Source organism: Adiantum capillus-veneris, chromosome 12, assembly GCF_014529385.1.
Source record: "Adiantum capillus-veneris isolate H3 chromosome 12, ASM1452938v2, whole genome shotgun sequence".
Lineage (NCBI taxonomy): Eukaryota > Viridiplantae > Streptophyta > Polypodiopsida > Polypodiales > Pteridaceae > Adiantum > Adiantum capillus-veneris.
In genome coordinates, this window is record NC_140942.1 from 81,913,273 (window position 1) to 81,938,152 (window position 24,880).

Sequence of the window (24,880 nt, forward strand, 5' to 3'; positions counted from 1 at the left end):
CCTAAAAAAACTCAAAGAGACATCAGTGACTTTAATATCAAAAATCGAGGCAATTTGTTGACAAAGGAGCGGAGCAACTCCCCTCTTGTGCATACCTGCTACACCAAATTCCACCCAAGCTTAGTTCGGGGTTCCATTTAGAATAGACTATGCTAATCCAAATGCTTCAAGGCAAAGATTCACAATCTGAGGAGTATCTGCTAGGTCGTCCTCCTCCATTCACTTCGCATCCAATGCAAGATAGTTCTTGCATTTAACCAAGAACCGCCTTATTACTTTACCCTTAATCTTTTACCCTTAATCTTTCTGTCTTTATGTGCCAATATCTGTTCTGGAACAAGGATCTCCTCGATTTCTTCCACTTCGGGTTGCTCATCAAGCTCCCCATCTTCGGACACATCGCCTTTAAAAGGCTTCAAGAGACTCATATGAAAAGCATTGTGAATTCTCCAAGTATCGAGCAGCTTCAGTCGAAAGGAGACATCATTTATCTTTTCGGAGATCTGGAAAGGTCCGTAGTATCGCATACTAAGCTTTGAAAAAAGCCTCTCCTTTCCCTTTTTCTTTCTCAGGCGTGCCTTCTCAAAACGTAAGAGCACCCAATCGTTCTCCTTCAATTTCAAATCGCGACGATGGCGATCTGCTGCCTTTTTCTGTCTTTCTTGAGATTTCTACAAAGCCTCGCGGACCTTGACAAAAGCCGTGTCCAAGTCACGCGTGTACTCATCCGCTTCAAAAATCTTATCTTTCGTGCTTAGGAAGGGTGGAACCTTCGTAGCACCTTCAATAATCTCAAATGGCGCCTTCCCCGTCGAAGAGTGTATCGTGTTATTGTCCACCAAAGGTAAATACCTTTCCCAGTGAATCTTCTAATCCGAGATGTAAGACTTCAATAAATCTAGTACCACTGATTTGGCAATCTCAGATTGCCCGTCACTCTGCGGGTGGAAAGATGACGAGAATTGCAACCACGTGTCAATGTTCTCCCAAATAGCCTTCCAAAACAAACTCGTGAATCTGGGGTCCCTGTCGAACAATCGTCTCGGGGATGCCATGTAATCTGAAGATCTGGGCCACAAACAATCTCGCTAAGTGATCCGGCTTGACTGTTTTCTTCACTGGAATGAAATGAGCTTGCTTGCTATATCTGTCAAAAACAGTCCAGATACCATTGTGACCACTCTATGTTCTCGAGAGATCAAGAATGAAATCCATTGCAATACTTTCCCAAGGGCAGGTGGGTATGGGTAAAGGCCGTAACAATCCTTGTGCTTTATGCCTGTCAAACTTGACCTTCTGGCATACCAAGCAACTGCGCACAAAATTGTCCACATTCTTCTTTGAGTCTCTGCCAAAAGAATCTCTCTCTGCATTTTTCAAGGTGGTAGCAATGCCGCGGTGACACGTAAAAGGTGGACAGTGGCATTCAGTCATAACCTTTTCCCTCAGCGGCTGTGTGACGCACAACATGGTTTTCCTCATCAAGTAGCCATCCCGAATGGAATATCCCACTACTATCTCCCCATTCCGTATCCAGGTATATTTGCAAAATCTGTATCTGTGGCATATTGATCGACCATATCCTCGAAGCTCCTATGATGAATCGCGGAAATAGCCAGAATCAACGGCTTTCGGAACAAAGCATCTGCTTCCAAATTCTTTTGTCCTTGCACATGGACAATCTGGAAGTGAGACTGTGACAACAAGATGTTCGCCCACCGCATCTGCTTTTCCGATAGCTGCTTCTGTGACAAGAAGTAGCGTAAACTCTGATGGTCTGTGAAGACAATAAAATCCATTCCGAGTAGGTACTGTCGCCACTGAGTAAGAGCATGGATAACCAACAAAAGCTCTTTCTCATAAATCTATGATGTCAATTCCGACCTTGAGAACAGTCGGCTCTCATAGGCAATGACATGGCCTTCGTGCATTAAGACCGCACCCAGACTACGAACAAGCATCACAATATACTTCAAATGACTTCTACAAGTCCGGCAAAGTCAAAACGAATCCTATAGTCAATTTCTCTTTTAATGTCTGAAAGGCAGTCACCTCTGTGGGTCCCCACGAGAAAGGGACTCCTTTTTGCGTCAAAAAATGCAAAGGGGAAGCAACCTCTGCAAACTTTCTAATGAACCGACTGTAGTACGAACACAAGCCCAAGAAGCTTCTAACTTCATGGACATTCTTCAAATTGGGCCAATCACGAATAGTCTCTATCTTGGTTGGGTTTATCTGCACTCTTGCTGCTGAGACAATGTGTCCCAAAAAGTGTATCTCGGGTAGGAAAATTTCACTTTTCTGCGCATTAATCACCAACTTGTGCTCTCGTAATGCCTGAAGGACATCACAACCTTCCAAGGACATTATGTATAAGTCCTCATGCCCCAAATACCCCTGACAATGCAACCGAAGTTTGCCAATGACAGGTGTAATGGCTACGTCCCTGCCGGGTGCCGCTAGAACTACCTCTACTAGTGGTCCCATCCGATCGAGTGTGATCTCGAGCCGCGCCGCCAATTCAGGAGAAATGAAGTTGGCCTTGGCTCCTCCATCAAAGAAGATCAGGGCTTCTTGGTCTTTCACTTTGCCCCAAGCTCGGCAAAGTTTTGTACTCTCGTCAATCGTGCTTGAGTCAATACCCATGCAATCTGGAACCAGTCCTGCTTCCATCTTGCCTTTTCGTCCACGTTCCTCAGCTACTTTCGAGCCCTCAAGCCTGTCTTCATTCTTGTCATTCTGTTCTTTCGGTGCCTTTTTAGGGCACTTCGTGAAGATATGCCCAATTTCCCTGCATCCAAAGCACTTCCCCTCTTTGATGTAGAGAGCTCTCTCTCGAAGACTGAGCTTGGGTCGTGCATCCTTTTCTTTCTTTCTGGGTTGCTCTTCCTCCTTCTACTTTCATTGTTCGAGGTCTGTTCGGTCCTTTGCGTCATGATTTCATCTGTGGGGTAGGTCAAACTGCCTGAATGAATGGCAAAACCCCGTTTCATATGACTCATTAGTTCCTGAATGGAATCTGACTTTTGCTCTAAGCAATGATCTCGGGTCTCTGTAGGAAGTCCCAAGGTAAACCGCTCCATCTGTTCTTTGAACGAGATCTTCTTAAATGAAGAGGCTGGTAGAAAAGAGCTCCAGAATCTCTCGCAATATGCGTCCAATGTATCCTTCTTGGTCATCCGAAGATGGTTCCAAGCAGTTCGTATGTCACGTTCGTACTCCTGAGTCAACCAAGAAGAAATAAAAAGCCTTTTAAATTTCAGCCATTTAACTGGCGCTGTCTTGTTCAATAGAAGCGTGGAACACCAAGTTCGAGCATTTCCCTTGGAGTAAGAGGTACCCTCTGAATCTTGGAGAGCTTTGAGTAACGCCCTCCAGAGAAAGCTATGTCAAACTGTTGTATGAAGGCCAAAGCCCTCGAAGCATCTCGATAAAAAACGTGTCAAATTTAAATGACTGTCCAGCTTCTTTAAACTCTCGGACTTGCTTGCTTTTATCCTCTACAAAGTCATACTGGTTGGCTTTATAAAAAAAATTCTTCTTTGCATAAAAGCTGTTGTCGTCAGAGTCCGAACTATCTGAAGACGAGTCCTCTGTAGAACTGTCAACAACTCGGCGAGATTTAGACTTCTTTGTTTTTCTCTTGCCCTTTCCAAAGCTTTGCTTTTTGCTTCACTTTTTCCCTTTTCTGTCTTCTTCGCTCGAGTCAGAGGAGCTAGAAGAACTCTCTGAAGAAGAAGAAGAAGAAGAAGAACTGGGTACTCCTTCAAATCGCACATGCTTCTTCTGCTTTCTTGCCGAGGCAAATGTAGACTGACGACCCAATTACCCCGAAAAGTCAGTGCCCTTCTTCTGCTTTTTGTCGTGGTTTTCGGCTTTGTTCTGCACGTCAAAAGGCTGAGAAATCCGTGTATCAACCGCCTCTTCTAATTCTTGCTTTGTAAACATCCTGGAGTAGGAGGCTCCTTGAGTGCCGGTTTGAGGGGTGGTTTTGTGGCTTGCCGCCATTGTGAGCGCACCTCGTCGAAGGAGGTTTGGGTCATAATTTTGCAAATTTCCGGTCCTTCGTAAAATTTGGCATCATCTTTGTTGCATTCTCAACCAATTGTCGACGCTCCATCTCTTCAAGCTCCACCTGAGTAGGCCGAGGCAGGTCGTACTCCTCGCATGAATCTTCTTCGTAATCTCTTCTCACATCTCAGGATGCAGAGGAAGTAGACTGATCTCTGTCTGAATCCATAAGTGCCCCGTAAAAAGGATCGGATTACCCAGTAGAAGAGAAATCGGCCGCGCTTTGATACCATTGTAACAGACTTGGACATTCCAAGTCAAGATTCTAACGCGACACGACAAGAATTCACTTCAAAACAATTCACAAGTGATTCGACACGGCCCAGCAGAGTTCCGTGCCTAGAGATATTGGCCCCAAAGACTGGCGCCCCTTTCAGTATTTCTTTTTGTATTAATCTGTTGCACAAAGAATTCACTTCAAAACAATTCACAATTGATTCGACACAGCCCGACGGAGTTCCGTGCCTAGAGATATTGGCCCCAAAGACTGGCGCCCCTTTCAGTACTTCTTTTTGCATTAATCTGTTGCACAAAGTACACAGAGTGCTTGGGTCTCACTCTCAGACTCTGCGACGAGATGCTCTGAGAAGTGGGAGCCCAGGCCACTAATTTAAAGCAATCCCAATAAAGCTCTCTCCCTCTCTCTTGCAATTTGCGTAAAATCAAGCAAGTCAAAAAGCTGCATCTGTGACGCGCCGTAAAAAGCAAAATTCCGTACAGCTTCCGTACACTACTGCAACGTCAGCCACTGCCAGTGCGTTGTGCGGCGGGATTTCCGGGACCAGCCAGCCACGGAGAGGAGGTGTGTGTGCTTTGGTCTGCTGCCCAAATAGTTGCCACGTCACTGATTTGTGACAATTTCTCACTTGGACTGACCAAGCTTGCAACATTGGTATCAGAGCTTAGAAAGATTCTTCTACTACAGAGGATCCGATCCTCTCTGCAGCACGCATGGGTTCTCACAGAGAATCCGACAGATACGACAGCATGCCCAAATGGAAGGAAAATGTGACGGGTTTGGGGTTAGGGTTGTGAAACCGGCCCGCGCGGTGGTAGGCTTTGGCTTTCACCCGAAATTCTTTACTTCAGACACACACACAAAGCACTTTGCAAAGAGAACCTACGACAGATATTAACACTTGAATACACACACGGCTGGGAAGCTAGAATACCCGGACCAAACGCCGACAACCTGTAGGCCCCAAAATTGGCGCCCCTTTCGGTATTTCTTTATACTTTGAGAGGGTAAATTTACAAAGTAGAGTCCTTGGAATCCTTTGTCTATATCCAACTAGATACCACTTGATTTGGCCAAATTTCGGTAGCATAAAAACCCCAAAACATAACTCTTTATACTTTGAAAGGGTAAATTTACAGAGTAGAGTCCTTGGAATCCTTTGTCTATATCCAACTAGATACCACTTGATTTGGCCAAATTTCGGAAACATAACAACCCCAAAACTTGGGCGAAACCAATTCCCCTGCTGGAACTCACTTCCACCGGCATAAACCCTCTAATTTCTGTCCAAAAACAGTAAATTCAGCACGCTCTATTTACTGGTTTTTGCCCTGTTTTCAGCCCCAAACAGTCCCCTAACTGTCCTCTACCAGTGGGGCACTATTCCCAATGGTTCTGGCGTCCGTATGGCTGAAAAACAGTCAATTTACAGCGCATACACAGCGCTGAACACGCACATGTACGGTGAGGTTATGACCCTCACCGGTGCCTGCTTTGGAGTAGCAGTTAGCTACCCTTGTTCCTGCTCAAGGAGGCTCTTGCCTCAGCACAAAAGCATGAAACCACACAGCTATACATCAGTCAAATGAAAATCCCTCTTGTGGGGCATCACATAACTGCACGTAGGGGAGAGAGAGAGCAATGTGTAGTGTGCAGGTCATCACTCCTAGCACTGCACTGTATATAGAATGGAAAGGAAGCACTCCATAGCTCTTAACCTGTGAGACAGGTTCTCAATGAAGCATCCCCCTAGCATAAATCAAGCGCCCCCTCTTCTGCCCTTGACCTGTAATGCATCTGTAAACAAATAGATGCAAAAAGGGGAAGATTTCCATGGCTGCCAAAACTTGCGTATCGCTGAAAACGCAGCAAAACAGCCCTGTAAACACGCATCTGATGCCTTCCAATGCTGAAAATGAGCTTCTTGGTCCTAGGTAAAGTCATGGGAAGCTCAAAAATGGAGAGAAATGGCTGAAAATCAGAGTTAACAGCCTCCAAAACTGCTCCAAAAAGTCAGTTACGAGTTCTCTTCTCCCAGACTTGGTAAATTGGCCAATAAGTGCCACTTGGCACTCATACATGCAATTTCGCCACATTGGGCTTCCTGCTTAAAAATCTCTCAACTTGTGCATCAGTTGACTTTGCAGCAGAGTAATATAATGTTCCCTGGTCATACCGCAGGTAATGACGCGAACACATTCCACGGCCTAAAATAGCAGTTCCCTGAATTTTAGGAGATGCTTCCGTCGGGCTCCCATTGGTCATCTGACCATCTATCCTCATTGGAACCGCATCCAAAAGTACAATGTGGCCCAACTGTCGGATACTTTTTGTTGGTGTTCCCACCTTGGCTTTGTGCCTTTATTGAGTTCACTTCCTAGTATCCACCAACTTGCTAAGTGCGACGACATGATCTTGAACTGAGCCTAGACATCCTTTTACTTTACAAACTTCCCGTCTGCGGGTGAAACTACCGTTCACATTGGCCATACAATGTCCGACCATTTGCAACTTCAAGAAGAGGGTCTCAAAAATTAAACAAAAATCATTGGAAAGAAACCAACAACTAAGGTTAGCAGTTGCCACATCCTCGTGACAGGTTGCATCTGTCCAATGCATTCATTTCATACTCTCTCCCCTAGGAAGGTGATCCGGGTCAATCTCTTGGTCAAAGCCCGAATCCTCTGTGCCATGATCAATTCTCTATGTATGGTATTTGCAACTAAATGTCATCCACATGGTGCTAGGACATTTAAGCGACCTTTGGGTCTTCGACTAAATTGACTAAGTTTTGTAAGAACCGGTCGAGAGGCCTAGAACCTAGAAGAAGAAAAAGCAACAAAAGAATTCCCAACTTATGGACTCCTGTCGAGTGGCCCAAACGGTTAGTACTTAATACTACTAACCCTACCAACTTAATGACACTTATTGAGGGGTCTAAATTAAAATAGAGCCACTCACTCACACACACACACACACACACACACACACACACACACACAAGACTATGCGTAGCCCAAAAGATGATGTGACAACTACTATACGGAATTTCCACAATTTGCAATGAGCATGACACATGGCAGCCTGTACGGATGGCAGGTGCAGCAGAACTGAAATGGTGAAGATCTAGGTTTTACACTTTCACAACTCCTTCACGTCTTTTCCTTGCGTTAGTGATTGCTTTTAGCTGGAATCATGGTTCCTTTTACTTTTCCCTGAAAAGAGGGAATGAGAGAGGACGGTAGAGGGAGAGAGAAAGGGAGAGGAGGAGAATGACACCCAATGGGGTCCCAATCAACGCTCTGAAGGGCCCCCCTCACCGTTGCCGATGTGGTATTTGCTTTTGATTGTGTAAATGGAATGTACACACATGCAATACCTCAAGTGCAAACTCTACTGACTCAAATGATGATTGTCGCCGTTGTAACTCCTCAAGACGAGGCACCTCCGGGGCTGATTTGATGCACCTTTGAATCCTTCTCCATGGCCACCAAGTGGTAGATATGGGGCTTATTTGCACTCCCGATGTGAGGAATGAAGGGCTAAAAGCTGGCTGCAAAAACGCAGATCTGAATCGTAAAACGCAGCAGATCTCTCGCACAAAGCAAGGCTGAAAACGCAAATCTCGATGATGGCGATGATGGACAGCAATGGAGCACTCGATGTTGGCGAGGGAATGGCCAAGGGGAGGCTCGATGGGCTGTCGAAGTACCGGACCGCAACGGATATGGCTAGCAATAGCACATCCGCACCGGATCCGGTGAGGGAAGGGCTGAAAAAAGAAAACGCTAGGGCTGATCTACAAGGAGAGGGCCACAAACGCTTCCCAGCAGCGCGTGCTAGGCGGTTCCCCACCGTACCCGCAGCGTTCTGAAACGTACCCTCCGACAAGCCTCTCGCCACCCCTGTGCCGCCAAGCGTTCTGAAACGCTGCCCTATGTGGCGCCACCTTCCCTCCCCTCCATACCAGTTCCAGAGGCGCTAAGGCCAGCGTTTTAAATCGAAAGGCAAGCAACCAAGCTTGGCGACATCAACCTGCTCCCCGACCCTTGTGCCGCCAAGCGTTCTGATACGCTGCCCTATGTGGCGCCACCTTCCCTCCCCTGCCTGCCAGTTCCAAGGGCACTAAGGCCAGCGTTTTAAAACGCAAGGCCAGCAGCCAAGCTTGGCGACATCAACCTACTCCCCGACCCCCTGCGTTTTGAGTCGTCGTTTTTACAACGGGTAGGGGTGGTTCTCCTTGGGCGACCGACCGCGCGGCGAGGCAAGGTGACAACAAAGGTGAAGAGAGGGTATTAAGACTTTTGGCATTGCCTCTTGTGAAAGGCGGATTGAGGTGCATCTTGGGAGACGAAGAGGCGGATATTGGAGCCGCTTGGGAATTGCAAAGGAGTGGATCGGCTTGGGATTTGTGCGGCCACACTTTGGAGTGCAAAAAGGTTCCCAGAGTTCCAGATCTCGCAACTTCATCATGGCCCCCCCTTGCTCGAGCTTCAGCGACAAATTGAACGGGAATAACTATGCTCATTGGAATTTGATTATGCGACTCTGGTTCTCACGGAAAGGCTTATGGGATGTTGTCGACGGCTCGGAGCCTCATCCCATGAGGAATCCCCACAACAGGTACACTCGCCTTCAAGATGACGAATATCTCAAATCGTGTGTCGATTGGAATGCGGCTAATGTGAAGGCAATGTCGGCCATCGCGAAATCTCTTACAAAGGACCTATCTCCAGCTATTCAGACCTTGAAGACTGCCAACGAGCTCCTAGGTATGTTTGATCGGGATTCTACGTTGCGAGCAGTCACCCTTCTTGGACATTTGTTTGCCATCCACTTTCCACGAGGAAGTTCCATGCAAACTTTTCTTATGAAGACTAAAGTTATTCGTGATCAACTATCAGCTATGAAGAGTGCACTGACGAGTACCCAGTTAGCTGCTTTGGTTCTCACGAAGTTGCCTAAAGAGTATGAAACAGTGGCTAGAACAATTCAACTACAAGTCACGAAGAAAAAGCTGGAATTTGATTATCTCGGCTCTTTTCTCATTGAGGAGGAAGCCGTGTTGGCAACTCAAGGCAAAATTCAGATTTCTGAGACAGTGGAAGCACATGGTGAAGCACTTGTTGCGTAGGATTCCAGAAAGAGGACAAAGTATTGTTGTTACAAATGTGGAAAGCGTGCTCATTTGGCCAAGGATTGCAAATCCAAAGGCAAAGACAGAGATTCTACAAAGGACAAAGGTAAAAGCAAGCAACGGGAGAAAAGCAGTGATAGTGACTCAGGGAAAGACAGCAAGGAGGTTGCTAGTGTGGTGGTGACTACACTGGCACGGACTCCCGCCTTCTAGTCACATGAAGATCGGTGTCACCACTAGCTTCAGCCAAAGAGAAGCTTGTGCAGGGTAGAGAGGGGCAAGCAATGCTCCCTATAATTAATTTGGACCCTTGTGTTGGAGTTCAAGTTATTGGTGTTTGGACCCGTTGGTCGAAGTCCAATGCACATGCATCTGGCACCGAACCAATCAGACGTCTAAAACACTATGGATGGGCGCACCAATTCATTGTTGTTGATCGGATCATGGACAGGATGTGTTCCAACAATTCATTATCTTGGAGTTTTATATTTTGGATGTGATGCGTTCATAGTTCACGAATGGGGATTATTGGACGTAGTATAGTCTTCAATTCAAAGTTTCTACAAAGGCAACCGATGCTCAAGATGGCATTACTTTCAGATACAAAGTTGAGGAGAGCAACACCGAGGTGTATCCCGTAGTCCAAGGCCTTCTATTGGGGTGTCCATGGTAGCTTCTTCACCGACTTGGTCTCACTATTGATGTCCACTATGAGCTGCAGAGAGGGTGTAATAGTTTTGGCATCTCAAGTGAACTGCCCAATGTAATCCCATTATTTAGTTTGACTTTTAGGTATTTATTTTACTTATTTGTCAAAGTCTTGGGTAGGGCAATTTAGTGAGATTGCTATATAAGCAACCCCTTGCCTCCATTGTATACACATTCAGTTATTCATTGCCAAGGTTGATTGGTTCAGGAGACTCTCTCTCTCTCTCTCTCTCTCTCTCTCTCTCTCTCTCTCTCTCTCTCTCTCTCTCTCTCTCCTTCCTTGGTCTCTACGCTTCCGCATCGTCGACTTTGACAGCCATGAGGAGAGTACCTTATACTTCAGCTTGTGGCTCTCTCATGTATGCTATGGTTGCCACTAGACTTGACATTGCTTATTCAGTGGGAGTGGTGAGCAAGTTTATGTCTAATCCTGGCAGAGCACTATGGCTGTAAAGTCCATAATGAGGTCCTTGAAAGGGACCAAAAGAAAATGATTGTGTTATGGAAAGGGTCCATTAAAACTGCACAGATATTGTGATTCTGACATGGCAGGTGATGTTGATACCCGCACGACAACTAGTGGGATAGGTGGTGCTATTTCCGATAGTTGCACTCTCTACTACGGGGGCTGAATATATTTCAATCACTGAAGCCTCCAAAGAAGCCATATGGTTCACCCGGCTGGTCAGTGAGCTTGGATTGCTTGATGACACGCCTGTTCTTCGATGTGATAGCTAGAGTGCAATCTGTTTGGCTAAAAATGCCATGTTTCATGCGCGTACCGAACACATTGATGTGCGGTACCATTTTATCAATGATGGTTTGGTCTCATTGATCAAAATCAGCAAGCATGAAAACCTTGCAGATGCTCTAACTAAAAATCTGTCTAAGGCGCAACATGAGCATTGGCTACAAATGGTGGGAGTTACATAGCTTAAAGGCGACTCTCTCGGCCTTTAAGTGGGAGGTTGTTGGGGGTAAATGCCTAGAGGTTACTTCCGATCTCCTCCAGACTCTGTCCAGCGCGTAGCTCTACTCGAGAGCTTCGAAAATATATTTTTTGTATATTTTTTAGCCCACGATTTTGGGTTTGTACGCGCATTATACTTCATTTATTGGCCTTTGGGCCACCTGGACTATTTTTTAAGGTTTCACATTGTCCAAGTGGCCAAATGGCACATTACAATAAAAGAGTCTCAAAACCCTCATCACTTGAGTTTTTAGACTTCTAAACACTTACGTAGCCTCTTCTCTTGCAACCAATGCTTCCTCTCTCTCTCTCTCTCTCTCTCTCTCTCTCTCTCTCTCTCTCTCTCTCTCTCTCTCTCTCTCTCTCTCTCTCTCTCTCTCTACAAACCACCTATGTGCGCACGCGCCGTCGCCCAAACTCACCCAACCTAGGTTCGCGAACGTCCTCTTTCAGTTTCCCACAACCGTAACACTTGCCCTCATTATAGTATTCTGCGCATTGCTCTACTGATAGTTTCAGGCAAATGGGTTTCTTCTTTTGTTGCTTGCCCTTCCTCTTTTTGTCGTCGAAAGAATCTTTCCCCATTGAGGGGGACACTGGCTTGTCCGTGGGATGGGTCAAAGAGCCGGAATGCATACCAAAGCCAGTCCTTGGCATGTCCCATAGCCTCTAAATGGATTCTGACTTTTGCTTCAAGCAATACCACCAAATCACTTTTGGGAGTCCACCACAAAACCGCTATGCCTACTCCTTAAAGGTGATCTTCCAAAAAAAATCTACTGGCAAAAAGGTATTCCAAAACCTCTAGCAATAAGCAACCGAATTGTGTCTTCCTTTGTGATCCTCAGATCATGCCAAGCCAAGATGACATCCTCTTCATACTCTTTCGTTAACCATGCCGAAGTGAAGATTCTTTTAAATTTGATCCACTTCTTCGGTGCTTCTTTGTGCAACAATAAGGTAGACCACCATGTCTGTGCGTTGCCTTCTAGGGAAAACACCGTCCTTCAGTGTCCGAACCATAAGAGGAGGAAGTGTCCTCGGAACTACTAGAATGCTTGTGATGCTTCCTAGACTTCTTCTGAGATCTACTCTTCTTACTTTTCGATGTCGTTCTCCGCTTCTTTCCCTTCTTTTCCTCCTCACAGGAGTCAAAAGAACTCTCTGAGCCATTTGAAGACGAGTATGAGGACGAAGAGCTGGGGTCATCCTCGAAGCGAACACGCTTCTTGGATTGATTGGCATCTTCAAAAATGGATTTCTGACCTAGATAGCCGCAGTGTCCCTTTGAGCTAATCTTCTTCGAAGAATGTTGTGAATGTTGTGTGGTCTTCACCAACTGATCGATGTTCTTTTCAAGAGTGTTGTCAAACTCATCTTGCGAGTACAGTTTCCCCGTTTCTGCACTTGGCTTTGCTTTCTTCTTCATCACCGTCTTCAGAGGTGAACGTACGACCTCTCGCCATCGTGAGTGAACCTCATCGAGTGGGTGATTCTTCAGTTACTTTGCGTATTTCAGGTCCTTGGAGTACTTAATCATCCGTTTGGCACAAGTGTCAACCTGTAGTTGACGTCGGCACCCCATCTTGTCAAGATCTCTCAACGGAAACAGGCCATGGTCTGCCCTCGATTCCTCGAAAGGAGGTCGACTCCCATTGGAATCTGCGTTGGATCCATTGCTCCCCCACTGGGAGTGGGATTGACTTCATCTTCTTGAAGTTGGGTAGTCAGTGGAATGGTTTCCTCTCTGTCAAATTCAGTGCGAGAATCCATGTGTGCTGCGGGAAAAGAAATCGGATCCTTCGTAGAAGAAGACTCGTCTGAGCTCTGATACCTCTCTAACAGGCATGGACACTCCAAGCAAGAAATCTGCAGCAACGTGTAAGAAAACTGCAAACAACTCAATTGAACTTGAATAGAGAGAGAGAGAGAGAGAGAGAGGGGGGGGGGGAGAGTCGACAAGAAGCGACAGATTTTCGCTTCCAGATGCACTGGTCCCAAAGTTTAGCGTCCCTTTCGGTCCTAAAAGCATACATGGTGAAAAGCTCTAATCTCCAATAGCAACTTCACCCAAAAGCTAGGGCCCAAAGGGCTGGAATTCATAAATGCCAGCTACATAGTCTTTTGTAGCTTCCACGCAGACCGTACAGGGTGCCACGTCAGCAAATTGGGTAAGTTATTTTTATACGAGGGGTTAGGCCCCTTGGCCACACCTTCAAGTTTAGGAGGGTTAGATTTATTAACCCTAACCCCCTATCGCCTCTTGGCCATTATCTGCAAGTTGGTCACATCACAATCTTGTGACATTGTATGGCAATGCTGATACGGCATGTACAAACACCAATGACAAAGTGAATTTCACGTTGGGAGCTTTTCGGATGTTAGGTGAAACGGAAGTGAACGTTGAACTTTGCTCAAGATGAGTGCTCCGAACTGTGCTCAAGGGTTCCTTTTACTTACGGAAGGGAGAGCCTTCCGTTCCTTTAGTGAGAGAGTGCAATGGACACAAACAAAGTGGTGAACACTATGAATGAAGGTGCTGAGACTAAGAGATAGAGAGAGAAGAATACGACCCAAAATGTTGTCAAACCCTCCTCCAAAGGCCCCACCCACGCTCTCTGCCGAGAGCGGTCTACTATTGATTGCACAAATCTCTACAAACACTGTGAATGAAGGTGTTAAGACTGAGAGATAGAGAGAAGAATACGACCCAGAATGTTGTCAAACCCTCCTTCGAAGGCCCCACCCACTCGATGTGCTGAGAGCGGTCTATTGATTGCACAAATCTCTACAATGCTTTGAATTTGCGGACGATGTCGACGACGATGAGGACAACGACGAGACGGGCTGAAATCTGAAACCGCTAAGGGCTAAAATCTGCAAATCTTTATCTGCTGAATTCTGACTCTACGTTGGTGACGACGGCGATGACGACGATGCAACAATGACGCGCTGAAAACGCAGAGGCTGAAATCTGCGTTTTCCGGGCTGAATCTGCAAACGCTCATTGATCTGACCGTGCAGCGAGGATCTGCTGCGGGAAGGTGAGATCTGCGAGGTTCGAGACTTCTACTGCGGAATCTGACTACTGAAAACTGAAAACGCTGATGCTTCTGTGGTCCTGTTGCGATGAATCTGCAAAACGCTGAGTGGTCAGACTGATCCAAAAACGCTATGGGCTGATCTGGGTCCTTGATGGAAAAACGCTAGGCTTCTGATGTTCTGCTACTACCGGGGCTGATTTGCAATGCAAAACGCTGGCTGACTTCATGTAAAAACGCTAGGCTGGATCTAGGGTCTCCTTGCAGAAAACACTAGGTAAACTGCTGGGGGGGGGGGGGGGGGGGGGGGGGGGGGGGGGTTCTTGCTGAGAAGATGCATTGTTGGATGTCAGGTCCTTGCTGCCTCTTCTGCCAAAAAGTGCTAGCGCTAGGTTTCTTATGTACTTGGCTTGCTAAATTGCCCTACCCAGTTCCCAACAAAAGGCACTTAAAAATAATAAGTGAAAAATGACTAAAATAGTTAAAATAGGTCTATGCACTGTAAAAATGCTCCTGATGGGTTCTGATGATCATGCTGTGTGCAACCAGAGGATATGCATCTACTCTAAGTGTCTGGACATGCACGGTCTGCGAACAGACTCACAAAAAGTGCCAGAACACTTCCTAAGCTAATTGAACTGAACCCATGTCATGAAGTAGCTTGTCCACGTACACGTAGGGTTAGATGTGCACGTAACATCCCCTCATTTTCAAAGTGAGGTACTAGTACCAAACTGTATGGCGTCGAGGGAGATCGCCAACAGGGTCTGGAATCTTGTGAAGGACTCTTCGCCGGCCCACTCTGATGTGTGGGTTGTGCGATACTTGAACTTCATAAAGATCGGCAACAAGTTGCTCCTTTGGGCCGCGCCGAAAGCGACACAAAGTCACTTGTGGCTCCTTCAATGCTTCAACTTCGTCTATAGTCATGTGTCTACCTTCTTCAAGAATCTCCGAGAGTGAAAATTCTTGGAACCACTTCCAACACAAAAACATGAACATACCCATTCCATGTAAAGTGACTGGAAAAATTCTAGTCTTCTTTAAAGACTGTGCATGCAATATAGATCAACATAGAGATGGAGTGCGAAACTGTTCATCAAAGACATGCAAACAATGAGGTCGAAACTTGTCTTGCCGACCTAAATCAATCAACTGTAGCAAATCACAATGGAAATGTCGATACTTGATGCTCGATCCTTCTTGTGCTCTTTCGGATACTATGTCATGCCAAGGAAGAGACATTGAATGTGAATTCCTTAAATACAAACATTTCATCTTTTCATGAGTAATCCGCATACATCCATGAGTGAATCGTGTTTATCGTACAATATGTCATGCCTATGAAAAGGGATCACATAAGGTCGGTGAGTAAAATATAGGAAAGCATCACGAATGAAACACTCGAATAATGCATGCTAACTAATCCTTCGAACACATAATACTTCCTGTGGAGGTTCTTTGGAACTCGACTCGAGAGCCAAGATCGGTTCTTCGTGATCTATCGAATCTGCACTGAGGTTAGCTTCACTAGACAAAGTATCAACTAAACCATCATCCTTGTGAACAATCACAGTTGCTTCCTGCAAATCATTATGCTCATAAATAATCACATCTTGATCATGCAAATCATCATGCTTATCATTATCATGCAAATCATGGGTGTCGTGCTTTGGAAAAGAAGAGACAGTTAGAGTCTCCTTTTGCGGATTCTTTTCAATCTTCGCCTGCACATTAGAAATGAGAGATGAAGAATGAACAACTTGCTCTCCACGAATGACAATGGGAGAGTCACTCTTGGCATTGAGAGTGAACGTATTGTCCACCCAATCAATGAGAGGGTTATGCTCACGAAACCATCGAATGCCCAAAAGCATATCACATCCTGAAAGAGGAGAGACTATAAATTTTCTGCAGAAGAACGCTTGTTGAAAAGTGAACAAAAACATCAAGGCACTCTTGCGTAATGAGAGAGTCCATACCGGGAGAGAAGCCTGACACCTCGAAAGGAGATGTCTTGCGAACCTCCGAGCGGGCTCTTTCGATAAGAGAGTCACTAATCAAATCATACATACTGCTTGGGTCAAACAATATGACAAAACGCTGACCCTTCACATCGCTATAGCACTTAATGAGAGACTCATTAATGGGAGGATCGTGAGAGACTTGGGTCACACTCGTGTTCTCATTTATTGCATTGATAGAGGAAGTGGGTTCTGTGGGTTCTTTAGAGTCATTAGATTCAAGCTTAGGACATGTTCTTTTTATGTGACCCTTAATGTGACAATAAAAACAATGACCTTCCTTAGAATAAATGCTTTGCTCTTCCGACGTGATGTATCCTCCTAAAATGCCTTGTTCTGCCTTTTCATATGGAGTGAGCTTAGGTTTAGCAATTGTGTTAGCTTTACCCTTAGGTTCATGTGGAGAGTTCTTTTTTGTGAGACTATTGGAAGATTGGTTAGAAGAGTTACCATTCTTACCGTTCTGAGGGTTCTGAGAAGTCTAAGAGATACTTGTTAAGTCTTGTTTTCCTTAGGCTTTCCCTTGTTGTGCTTCATCTCCTGTGTAAGGTGCAGCGGAATGAATGTTGTATTTTCTCAAGATTAGTGATCTTTATTTGCTCAAGGTTCCTTTTAGTTCTTAGGGAAAGAGAGAGCTTTCCATCTTATGGAGAGTGCTATCATCACGAACAAAGTGATGTGCGTGCAAGTGAATGAGACTGAGAGAAGGAGCGAGAAGAGATACGACACCGAGAGGTTGTAAAACCCTCCTCCAAAGGCCCCACTCTCGTCGGCGAGAGTGGTCTACTTTGATTGCACAAAGATGTACAATGCGTATGCAATGGACTGATGCAACTTGGACTATGTCGATGACGACGACGGTGATGACGACGACGACTTGATGGCTGAAATCTGTGGTCTTCTAACTGCTGAAATTCGGGATTGTTTCGGTGGCTGAAAATGACTGTTTTGGCTGCGTTTTTATGGCTGAAAATGGGGAAACATCTACAACCAATCTGGGGGCTGATCTACTACTGAGTCATAGGCTGAAAACTGCGAGAATCCAACTGCTGAATTCTGCGTTTTTGCTACTGCTGAGCTGGCATTTTTTACAAGGCTGAAAAAACGCTGAATCTGCAAGTGATGTTGGCGTTGTTGTCAAGGCTGAAAAACGCTGGCTGGGATGTATCTGCTGAGGTTGGAAAATGCCAAGCAAGAGGACTTGTAGGCGATGGCTTGCTGGAAGGAAACGCCAAAGGGAAGTAGTGGATGGCGAGGGTCTACTGCTAAGGGGGGGTACTGCTGAGAAGTTGCCTGTTGAGCGGGAAGCTCCTGCTGCCTCTTCTGCCAGAAAGTGCTAGCTTGGTTTGCTTATATATTAACTTAGCAAAATTGCCCTACCTACTTTTGTTGGAAAGTCGCTTAAAAATAATAAGTGAAAATAACCAAAATAGGAAAATAGGCTAAATGCACTGGAAAATTCTCCTAACTGATGCTAATGGATTTTGACGGGAATTCCGATGATCATGCTGTGCGCAACCGGAGGATATGCATCTATGCTAAGTGAATGGGCATGCACGGTCTACGAATAGACTCACAAAAGTGCCAGATCACTGCTAAATCTACACTTGACTGAACTAACTGAACCCTGCTATGGTGTAGCTTGTCCACGAACACATAGGGTTGGGATGTGTCACGTGACATCCCCTCCTTTTCAAAGTGAGGTACTGGTACCGAACTGTATGGCGTCGAGGGAAATCGCCAACAGCATCTGGAATCATGGAAGGGACTCTTCGCCGGCCCACTCTACTGTGTGGGTCAAGCGGTACTTGAACTTCATAAAGGTCTGCAATGCTTGCTTCTTTGGGCCGCGCCGAAAGCGACTCAAAGCCTTTTGAATCTCCTTCGATGCTTCAACTTCGTCTAGAGACCTGCTTCTTTCATCTTCAAGAATCTCCATGGCTGAAAATTCCTGAAACCATCTCCAACACAAAACCATGAACATCCCTATTCCATGTAAAGTGAAGGAAAAAAATCTTGTCTTCTCTAAAGACTATGTATGCAATGTAGATGAACGAATAGACGGAGTGACAAACCGTTCATCAAACACGTGCAAACAATGAGATCGAATCTTTTCTATTTGATCGAAATCAATCAACTGTGGCAAATCACAATGGAAATGCCCATGCTTGGTGCTCATACAATCATGTGCTCTTTCGGAAACTGTGTCATGCCAAGGAAGAGACATGGAATGTGACTTCCTTACATACAAACTTTTCAGCTTTTCATGAACAATCCGCATACATTCATGCTCATCCATGAGAGAAACGTGCTCAACATACAATATGTCATGCCTAGGAAAAGGGATCACATAACGATGCTGACTAAAATACAGAAAACCTCCACGAATGAAACACTCGAACAATGTGTGCATATCAATCATGTGAACACATAATACTTCCTGTGAGGGTTCTTTGGACCAAGGCTCGAGGGCCAAGATCGCTTCTTCGGGATCTATCGAATCTTCTTGTGGGGGATCTGTAGACCTTGACTCGAAAGCCAAGATCGATTCTTGGTGATTGATCGATTCTACAACGAGGTTAGCTTCGCTAGAAAAAGCATCAACTAACACATCATCCTTGTGAACAATCACATCATCTTCATGCAACTCATCATACTTGTGAGAAATCACATCTTGATCATGCAAATCAGCATGCTTATCATTGTCATCCAAATCATTATGCAAATCATTGTCAATCAAATCACCATCATGCTTCACACAATCATGCAAATTCTGTGTCTCATGCTTTGGAGAAATAGAGACGGAGAGTCTCCTTTTCGTGATTCTTTGCAAAGTACGCATGCACTTGAGAAACAAGTCGCAACATCTCTTTGTTATGTCGGTCGCTCTGTTCTTTGATGGCTTTGTTCTCACGATCAAATTTTGCTTGTCTTGCTTGGTTCTCTGCGTGTCTGCGTTCCATTTCTGCTTTTCTTTCTTTGAATTCACGATCCAATGTGGCTTGTCGTTCTTTGGCTTCCAAGCGTACTTGCTCACGCTCACGTGCTATGGCTGCCATTGTTAATGCATTTCTTGCTTTGCGTTGTAAAGTCTGTTCCATAAACAATAGTTCCAACTCCTCCATTGGAGTTAGTGCAATCAGTGTCGTAGATGGGGAAGGGTCAAAAAAACCTCCTGGTGGGGAAAATTCTTCTTCGCCTCTCTCATGCTCATCACCTCCAAGCGAAGTATCCATTCGCTTCGAGTGATGACCATTCTACAATCGTGGGTTCTTGGAATCTTGGGTTCTTAAGTCCACGAGGAACTTGGGTTCTTGCGGGTCTTGGGTTCATTAGTCCACGAGGAACTTGGGTTCTTGGGGGTCTTGGGTTCTTAAGTTCTTGAGGTTTTCTTTCGCTTGCAAATGGCGTTCGAGAAGAATCTTCTCTTCACCCAAGTTCTACTCCTTTCAGCGGGCGCACCCCTTGGCGGCCTTGCGCTCACACCAAGGTTGCTTTTTCCCACCTCACGTCGATTGGCCGGCCGCTAAGTGCACGGTCCGCTCTCAATGAGTGAAAAGAGACACAAGGGGAGGCTGGATAAGCCCTTCTTTCTTGGGATTCCTGTCACTCTTCAACAAAACACGATTAGGAATCGCCACGCCCAAGCGAACTTGGGTTCGTGCGATCGCAACAAGCAAAAAAAAATTCTTGTGGTTCTTGTGGTTCTTTCCTTGAGTAATGCAGAACACTTCCAAAGCTCTGATACCAATGTAAGGTGCAGCGCAATGAATGTTGTATTTTCTCACGATTAGTGATCTTTATTTGCTCAAGGTTCCTTTTAGTTCTTAGGGAAAGAGAGAGCTTTCCGTCTTATGGAGAGTGCTATCATCACGAACAAAGTGAGTGGATATTGTGCGTGCAAGTGAATGAGACTGAGAGAAGGGGAGAGAAGAGATACGACACCGAGAGGTTGTAAAACCCTCCTCCGAAGGCCCCACTCTCGTCGGCGAGAGTGGTCTACTTTGATTGCACAAAGGTGTACAATGCGTATGCAATGGACTGATGCAACTTGGACTATGCCGATGACGACGACGACTTGATGGCTGAAATCTGTGGTCTTCTAACTGCTGAAATTCGGGACTGTTTCGGTGGCTGAAAATGACTGTTTTGGCTGCGTTTTTTTGGCTGAAAATGGGGAAACATCTGCAACCAATCTGGGGGCTGATCTGCTACTGAGTCATAGGCTGAAAACTGCGAGAATCCAACTGCTGAATTCTGCGTTTTTGCTACTGCTGAAAAAACGTTGAATCTGCAAGTGATGTTGGCGTTCTTGTCGAGGCTGAAAAACGTTGGCTGGGATGTATCTGCTAAGGTTGGAAAACGCCAAGCAAGAGGACTTGTAGGCGATTGCTTGCTGGAAGGAAACGCCAAAGGGAAGTAGTGGATGGCGAGGGTCTACTGCTAAGGGGGGGTACTGCTGAGAAGTTGCCTACTGAGCGGGAAGCTCCTGCTGCCTCTTCTGCCAGAAAGTGCTAAGTTTGGTTTGCTTATATATTAACTTAGCAAAATTGCCCTACCTACTTTTATTGGAAAGTCACTTAAAAATAATAAGTGAAAATAACCAAAAATAGGAAAATAGGCTAAATGCACTGGAAAATTCCCCTAGCTGATGCTAATGGATTCTTATGGGAATTCCGATGATCATGTTGTGTGCAACCGGAGGATATGCATCTATGCACTGGGCATGCACGGTCTACGAATAGACTCACAAAAGTGCCATATCACTCCTAAATCTAGACCTTACTGAACTGACTGAACCCTGCTATGGTGTAGCTTGTCCACGGACATTGTCCACGGACACATAGGGTTGGGATGTGTCACGTGACACTGTGCTAGAGCAATCGCTACCGACTTGTTGAGATCGATTGGCTCGAGGACTTTGACATCAAACCTGATATAATCGTCCAACCCGAAAATGAAAGCCTCCTTGCGCTCATCATCCAATTTGCGTAATTGGGTGCCGAGCTGCAAAACACGATTAGAGAAAAACATAATTGGCATACCATTTTGCTTGAGACTGCGCCAATTGTCTTTCAACCGTGCTAGGTCCTCTGGTGGCATAAACCGCACCTTGAGCTTGTCTTGGAAGTCGGCCCAATTGAAGGAAAGGGGCATGCCTTCCTCGACTTCCTCTAGGTGCGCGGTCAACTGTGCTTCTCGCCATGCGTGGTACCAATTAATGGCACCGGCAAGGTACATAGCTGCCGTCAAAACCTTGCTATTTCCTGTTTTCTTAGTTGTCGCAAAATAAGCATTAAATTGATGCAACCAAGAATGAATAATCGTAGCATCCATCTTACCATCATACTTACTGAACGTAATCTTCTCTATGATGGGGTTGTTGGAGTCCGAATCTCGGCTTGCGCCACGCGATGAACCACCAACATCTTTGGCCGGCTTGGGTTTCGAGGTGAGAGCCTGTCGGACCAACACTTGCATGCGTAGGTCTCTCTGTACCTCACGCTCTGACTCGAAGGCCGCTCGTCTATCTTCGGCCACCAAGCGCGCTTGCTCACGCTCACGCTCCCAAGGCAACCTTTCTTTCTTTGCGCGCTTCCCGTTCGCGTTCCAAGGCAACGCGATTCGCTTCTTGTGTGTCATCATGTCCATCATCGACTTGACCAAAGCCTCCATAGAATTTGGTGCAAACCGTGGCGTAGATGGGGAAGGGAGAGGGTCGGAAAAACCTCCTGGTGGGGAAAATTCTTCTTCACCTTCTTCATGCTCATCACCTTCATGCAAAGTATCCATTCCGCTTCGGGTGATGACCATACACTGAGATCTTTGGTTCTTAAGTTCACGAGGAACTTTGGGTTCTTCTGGGTCTTGGGTTCTCGGGTTCTTGGGTTCTTGAGGTTCTTGAGTTCTTGAGGGTCTTGAGGTTCTTAAGGTTCTTCTTTAGCTTGCAATACATGTTAGAGAAGGATCTTTTCTTTACCCGAGCTCTTCTCTTTCCCGCGGGCGCACCCCTTGGCGGCCCTGCGCTCACACCAAGGTTGCTTTTTCCCACCTCACGTTGATTGGCCGGCCGCTAAGTGCACGGTCCGCTCTCAATGAGTGAAAAGAGAAACAAGGGGAGGCTGGACAAGCCCTTCTTTCTTGGGTTTTCTGTCACTCTTCAAAAACACGATTAGGAATCGACACGCCCAAGTGGACTTGGGTTATGTGCGACCGCAACAAGCAAAAAAAATTATGTGGTTCTTTCCTTGAGTGAAAGAGAACACTGCCAAAGCTCTGATACCAATGTAAGGTGCAGCGGAAGTGAACGTTGAACTTTGCTCAAGATGAGTGCCTCGAACTGTGCTCAAGGGTTCCTTTTACTTACGGAAGGGAGAGCCTTCCGTTCCTTTAGTGAGAGAGTGCAATGGACACAAACAAAGTGGTGAACACTGTGACCCAAAATGTTGTCAAACCCTCCTCCAAAGGCCCCACCCACTCTCTATGCCGAGAGCGGTCTACTATTGATTGCAGAAATCTCTACAATGCTTTGGTTTTGCCGACGATGTCGACGACGATGAGGACGACGAGACGGACTGAAATCTGAAAACGCTGAGGACTGAAATCTGCAAATCTTTATCTGCTGAATTTTGACTCTATGTCGGTGACGACAATGCAACGACGACACGTTGAAAACGCAAATGCTGAAATCTGCGTTTTCCGGGCTAAATCTGCAAACGCTCGTTGATCTAACCGTGCGACGAGGATCCGATGCGGGAAGGTGAGATTTGCGATGTTCGGAACTTCTACTGCGGAATCTGACTACTGAAAATTGAAAACGCTAATGCTTTTGTGGTCCTGTTGCGATGAATCTGCAAAACGCTGAGTGGTCAGGCTAATCCAAAAACGCTAGGGGCTGATCTGGGTCCTTGATGCAAAAACGCTAGGCTTCTGCTGTTCTGCTACTGCCGGGGCTGATGTGCAATGCAAAACGCTAGCTGTCTTCATGCAAAAACGCTAGGCTGGATCTTGGGTCTCCTTGCAGAAAACGCTAGGTAAACTGCGCGGGGGGGGGGGGTTCCCTTGCTGAGAAGATGCACTGTTGGATGTCAGGTCCCTGCTCCCTCTTCTGCCAAAAAGTGCTAGCGCTAGGTTTCTTATGTACTTGGCTTGCTAAATTGCCCTACCCAATTTCCAACAAAAGTCACTTAAAAATAATAAGTAAAAAAATAGTTAGAATAGCTCTATGCACTGTAAAAATGCTCCTGATGGGTTCTGATGGTAATCTGATGATCATGTTGTGTGCAACCAGAGGAGATGCATCTACTCTAAGTGTCTGGACATGCACGGTCTCCGAACAGACTCACAAAAGTGCAAGAATACTTCCTAAGCTAACTGAACTGAACCCATGTCATGAAGTAGCTTACACATAGGGTTAGATGTGCACGTACATCAGAGCTAGCTGTGAAAGCATTAACCTTTTGAGTCTCTTTAGGCCCTTTTAGGACCCATGCCTATAAAAAAGAGGCTAGGGGAGCCATAAGAGCATGTCATTCTTCGACTTTATGCAGCACTAGAGAGAGAGTGTGGGCTCTCCGATAGTTGTAAGCTTCGAGTTTGGTCTATGGAATGAAGAAATACTGCGAGGGGCATGGCCAATGCTTCTAGGATTGAGACTCCACCACTCTGTGTCTCTTGTCTATTGTGTTCTCTTTCAAGATCCTATTTGTTGTTTCGGTTCAATTGCATACTGTTGCTGTGTTTTTACCGCCTTGTCAAGTGACTTGCCGATACACAAGTTGCTTTTAGTAGCTTTTTGTAGGGTGCAACGGAAGTGAATGTTGAACTCTGCTCAAGATGAGTGCTCTGAACTGTGCTCACGGTTCCTTTTACTTGCGGAAGGGAGAGCCTTCCATTCCTTTAGTGAGAGAGTGCAATGGACACAAACAAAGTGGTGAACACTGTGAATGAAGGTACTGAGACTGAGAGATAGAGAGAGAAGAGAATACGACACCGAGAAGTTGTCAAACCCTCCTCCAAGGGCCCCACTCTCGATGGCGAGAGTGGTCTACTATTGATTGCACGATCTGGTACAAGATGCTGATGCAAATCTAAGTGGTGCTATGTCAAGGCTCACGGTGGTGCCAACGATGACTGAAAACTTAATGCTTGGGAATGCTTGCGAATCTGCTACTGTCAACGATGACGGGGCTTATCTGCTACTGTTCATGCTACTTGAGAAACGTTGAGGTCATGCTGCTGAAAACGCTGAGTTTGCATGTGCAAAACGCTGTTCTGCTGCCCTGTAAAACGCTGCCAATGCTGTCCTAACGCTGAATCTGCTAGCAAAAACGCTGGCCTGCACTGACTGGAAACGCCACTTCTGTAGTGTGAAAAACGCTGGTTACAAACGCTGGTTGTTGGTGTTCCAAAATGCCAGCAAGCATTAGGGGAAAATGCTGATCTCAGGCTGAAGTTGCTGATGCCTTGGGGCTGAAAAACGCCAGGTTCACTGGGCTGGAAACGCTGGCCTTTAGGGCTGAAAAACACTGGAGTTCTCTTGAGGGGGAAACGCCAGGGTTCTGAGGGGTCTTGCGTGAGAAGATGCCTGTTGAGCAATGCTCCTGCTGCCTCTTCTGCCAGAAAGTGCTAGCTCTGGTTTGCTTATATGTTATCTTAGCAAAATTGCCCTACCTAGTTTCCAACAAAAGT

At 45.9% G+C, this 24,880-nt stretch overlaps 1 protein-coding gene across 2 annotated transcripts in view; it reads right to left on the reverse strand.

The window, feature by feature from the left end:
- Positions 1-24,880, reverse strand: part of LOC147446037 (DEAD/DEAH box helicase) — a 55,146-nt gene that overhangs the window by 23,302 nt on the left and 6,964 nt on the right. The gene's annotated exons all lie outside the window — the stretch shown is intronic.